At 45.2% G+C, this 5,423-nt stretch overlaps 1 non-coding gene across 1 annotated transcript; it reads left to right on the top strand.

Annotated features, from left to right (window-relative positions):
• The first annotated feature begins 1,530 nt into the window (after nt 1-1,530).
• Nucleotides 1,531-1,603, top strand: Trnat-ggu (transfer RNA threonine (anticodon GGU)). Its single transcript has one exon. It is a non-coding gene; the product is annotated as a tRNA-Thr (tRNA).
• Nucleotides 1,604-5,423: the final 3,820 nt, after the last annotated feature.

The following is a 5,423-nucleotide window of genomic DNA, read 5'->3' as shown; positions in this document are numbered from 1 at the left end:
ACCAGAAAAAACATCTGGAAGACAATTGATACCACATTAAACAGGAGAGGTAGTAAACAAGCTTCTACACCTGTCTCACTGCTTAACTCTAATAAAGACACCATTAATGACCCAGCCGAGGTTGCAAATATGTTTAACGACTCCCTATTGAAAAATACTTCAGAAATTCTCATAGAAACATGGCATTCCTTCAGAATTTCTTACAGAAGCGTCTTCGTCTCTCAGAATTTCCCACAAAGGATGCAGATTTGAATACCTATCATCACAGGCACACGAATGTGAAAATATCCTGTGGGATAATTCAGGGTCTGGCCTTGTGATTTCTATGAGAAAACAGCGTGATTCAGAAACAGCGTTTATTCCAACTGCCAGCAAGTTCGTTAGTCTGCTTTGAAACGTTGAAGCGCATGGACGCAGCTACGCATCTCATGCAAATATCGCCAGGAATTCAGGATTTTCGTCGCTTTTGAGGTATATAGCTCGTGTGTGTGTGTGTGTGGTATATAATCGTCCGTACTACGCATTCTCATTCTTTATGCGTCTTTACCCCTGTTCGCACGTATTCTGAGGAATGGAAGGTAGAATGCAGTGAGATAGTTATAGCAACTGTGCTTTGGGCAAACGGTATGTTACATATTTCTATGCCTATCTCTCACGCACACACATGTTGTTTTAACCGTGCTTTTTAAAATGCTGTTTCTTCTAGGTTAAACTCTGAAGAAGCGGCAGCGAGCAGAAATTAATTGGATTCGTACGTGGTCGTAACCCATTCTCGTCTCGAGAAAGTTGGATGATGCTTTTATGGAAGAAAGCCTACGCGTTCCCAATGTGCGAAACAAAAAGTTGTCATAATCACATGAAGAAATTTCTTGGTCGTCGCATTGGACATTTCAAGTACGTGTACAATGCGTTGGGTCATGCCTTTCTGAACTTATTGGCTGGGCCACAAATGTTCTGCAACATTCCTTACAGTGACGGCATGCGACTTACTCTCAATACTTCTCAGCAAGTAAGTATGGGATCCTTCAATTATCATTCGTGGCAGTGCAGCTTTCTTAGGATGTTTCTTGCAGGGTGGCCCATTACACATTCTCACAGGCTTTCTTGGGGGTCTCGAGGCCTGTAAGAAATCCTGTGAAAAAGCCTCACAGGCCACCCTGTGAGAAGCCCTGTAAGAAAGCTGCATTGCCCCTGCTTGTAAGAAATCCTCCCTGGAATCCTACAGGATCCCTGTGCGAAACTCTGAGAGAAATTTTGTAAGATTTAGTCTCATAACCTCATAGAAATTCCTTCAGCAGTCTGAGAGATTTCTTTTGTAAGATTTTCTGAAGTATTTTTCAATAGGGCTACTACTCAAATATATCAGCACATGTCATTATGTCGTATAGTGCTTCTTCTAGTGAGCATTGTATTCTCCCATCATGACACCCAAAGTCTTCTTTCCTCAAGCAGAAGAAATAATATCCACGAAGAGAGAGTGACTGGTTTGTCCCTTCAGATGACGCACCCAGGAAGTCGCTGAGAAGGCGTGTTAGCTTAGCTCAATTGGTAGAGCCCTGGACCGGTAATCCAGAAGATGTGGGTTCAAGTCCTACAGCTGGCAAACCTTTTCAGTGACTTTCATCTTTCATCCACGACATGTTATTAAACTCTTCTAATTCGGCTGGTCACGATAACGTATATGTCACCTCTATAAAGGGTTTCCGCCATCACTTAGCCGAGCCGCTAGCTTACCTCGTGTATGAAACGTTTTACGATAGCGTCTTCCCCACTGCACTGAAAAAGGCCAAAGTAATTCCTACCTTTAAAAAAGGCCATCGGACAGACGTTCGCAACTATCACCCCATATCTCTGCTGCCTTCTTTATGCAAGGTTTTTGATAAAGTTCTTCTAACGCGATTGGAAGGTTTTCTCAATTTGCACAACATGTTTAATTCATCTCAATTTGGTTTTCGAAGAGGGAAGTTCACAACGCACGCACTCATTAGCGCAACTGAATGTATCAAAAGTGACATCGAGGAAAAATTAATCTCCATGGGAGTTTTCGTCGACCTATCGAAAGCATTCGACCTAATAAATCATGGTATGCTATTACAAAGGCTCGAAATGTCTGGAACAAGTGGGAGACGTCTTAACCCATATCGCAGTTATTTGAATGATCGTAGTCAGCACGCAGTTGTAAACAAACATAGCTGGAACACCCGTTGTATTGACACAGGAGTGCCTCAGGGCTCGCTCTTAGGACCACTTTTATTTCTTATTTACGTAAACGACTTACCAGACTGCCTCCCAGAGCAGTCTTATGTGTATGCCGATGATACTACAGTCTTCATTAAAGCTAACACTCTTACCTCGGTATAGACTAAGGCTCATCTCGTCCTGGAGAAGCTACACTGCTGGCTAACCAGGAACATATTTGTAGCGACTAGCCCATAATATGTAATTCGCGTTTGGAATACGCGCTTTTCGCCGAACCATGCCGTACCATCATTCGCTGAAATACTATATTTTTGCTGACGTGCAGTAATATTTCATTCTCATTATGGCACTATTAATAATTCATAACACAATCAACCAATATGCCGTTCAATGAAAAAACACCGTTGCAAATGTGGTGAGCTTTTGTGCGGCTTCAACGCTGCGAGGGTGAGCATTTGTCCGGTGAGCTCTTGTCCGGGATTCGACACAATGTGCTCTTTACTGCTTATGCTCCGCCTGGCGTTCCCTGCCGACAATAGTGTAACGACGACAACGGTGACTCATGTCGCGCGACTCATGTCACGCGCATTTGCATTCTGTCCATTAAATCATTGCCATCGCCACGCTGTGCTGCCCGTATCATTTGGTGGAGGTGCGGGTTCCCTGCCCCCCTCAAACAGCCTCTACAAGAACACCTACAGCACGTGACCGGTGACTCCTTCGTGTACTATTGCTCCGCCTCTGGCCCCAACGCTGCTGTGATGGTCGTCGTCGCCCCAGCCCGCCCAGATGACGCGACAGACCAGACGACGACGCCAAACCTGACCAGACGATCCCCAGCCCCGTAGATGAACGACGTCCAGGACAGCAGCATGGCGAGGCAAGCTTGGCAACGCATGGCAAGCGGACCGGAGGCACCGGGCTACTGCGGGCAGCACAGCGTCACCTCATCTTTCGCCCACTGACATCCACATCCACGGCCTAACATCTTCGCTCATCAACGACCATCGTGCCCAGGGGGTCACGACTTCGGGGTGGGGGTGGGGGTGGGGGTGGGGGTGGGGTATTGTAACGACGACAACGGTGACTCATGTCGTGCGACTCATGTCACGTGCATTCGCATTCTGTCCATTAAATCATTGCCATCGCCACGCTGTGCTGCCCGTATTAATAGCCACATGTCATTGTTTTCTTCACGCCCCATCAACTAGTCGAAAAATGCGACACTTACGGAGTAATTTATTGCAGTATCAGGAAGTGAAGTGAAATCGAGACAGCTTTCCAGTTAAAAAGCCAACGCTATAGCAACGTCGTATCATAACCGTAGCTGAAGAATGTACCCTTCTACTCGCGCACCATGTTTTTCGCATTGCACCGCAAGGATGTTCCGTGAAGTTCGCCAAAACGATCTCACCGATCTCCGGTGAATGCAGCGTTGCTACACGTGAGAGATTCGTGACGTAGCTCACCTCCATGAAAGGAGGGAAAGAGCCCGACTGGCCATATGCTTTTGCAATGGTAGTGTCTTTTGATAAGTACTCTTGCTTGAAGTTAAATAATTACATATTCTTAAAATGTGAGCCCCGTCCTTTTGTGGAACATGATGACTGGAGAATGTTTGGTGAACTCTATACACCTTTTTCCAGACAGCCTCACACCCAGCGCTATTGCAGGCAGCACAAGCTGGAAAGGAGGAAAGCGATAAGAGAGAGAAGCATACAGACCGTGTGCTTTCCTTCTCTCTGTCTTGGGCGACCAACTGTTACTCTACTGTCAACACCTTGTCACTATTGCGGCTGTGAACATTGCAACTATCTGGCTTAAGTTATTCTCTCATTTGTATTGCAAGAAACAGCAGGATGCTCAGCTAGCCACTGACGTCTGCGAGTAGTAAACATCCCCGTGTTCTAAATGCGGAAACAAAGTAATGCGCAAAATCGGTCTTTCTGAAGGAGCACTAAAGTGCGAAAAACATATCTTCGCGATACGACAGATTCCGTCACCATGAGAACAAAGCAAAAGGGACGAGATGCACCTGTTGCGTCGTTTGTTAATAAAGGGTGAATAAAGGTTCCTCTTTACTTCCTCCCCTTTCCTTCATCGGCGCAAAACGTCAAGGATAGGCTATGCCCAGCGCATACAATTATCAAAGCAAGCATATTGCGAGAAGTGCCCCTTTCCACATTTCTTCGTCCAATTATCGCGGTGCGAGGGAAGTTACGACTTGGCTGTTACGCACAGGAAAATCTTTCCAGGACGTACCTGCAGTAGCGGAAGCTGTTGTTAGTACAGCCACACAAGACAGAATCAAACAGTGTTCATACGGGGCTGCTTTTTCCAGCAACTATAAGTGATTTTTTAGTTTTGTGAAACGTTCCGTGAAACGCACGGTGTATTGACACCGTCAGCGAAGCAGATAAATTGGAGTTGATGAATGATATTCCGAGTTACCTGCAGCACTTGTCACGCACAACAGATTCACAGCACTTGTCTAACCTATGCGCATTTATATGGCTAAAGCATAAACTACTCACCAATAGGAAGGCCAAAAATCAAAATCTGAATGCATATATGATAGCTAAGACAGAATCGATTTTCTTCCATGTTTGTGGGAGTAGCAGAATTCCTCGAGTGACGAATTCAGTATCTCCTTTTTTTCCCCCTCTAATGAAACTCAAACTCAAGACAGAGAACGGTTACTCACACGAAGCTGTGGAGGCAGTCGTCGCTCAGAAGTAGTACACGATGACTGCCAAGAAGCTTCTACGTTTTCGATGATGCGTATAGACGCCATTAGCCATGTAGCGTTTGTTCAGTATTGCATTCAGTTCGCACGCATGGATAAGCAATATGCAATGATGAGGAGGCTTAGCTTGCTGTTTACGTTTGACTAAATAATCAATGAGGGCACTGCCTGATGAATAGCTTTGCTTTCAGACTTCATAGTCGCTCACAAATTCTGAAAAATAAATTAATAAATCAATGAAAGTGTGCCGGCATCAGAGAAAGCTCTACAGAAGCGTACGTACACTCTCAGAGGTTGCGTACCAGCAGTGATGGACAAAGTAACTAAAAATTCCACTTACTGCAAAGTACCAAGTGCCTGACATAAATAGTCATTGAAGGACGGTACGAAGTACCTTGCTGCAAATGTATCTTAAATGAAGTACAAAGTACTAGGCAAGGTACTCTGAAGTACTCACCAAGTGCACTGCCAAATTAGT

This window comes from Ornithodoros turicata, chromosome 2 (assembly GCF_037126465.1).
Source record: "Ornithodoros turicata isolate Travis chromosome 2, ASM3712646v1, whole genome shotgun sequence".
Taxonomy (NCBI): Eukaryota; Metazoa; Arthropoda; class Arachnida; order Ixodida; family Argasidae; genus Ornithodoros; species Ornithodoros turicata.
This window is presented reverse-complemented; position numbering and strand designations above follow the sequence as displayed.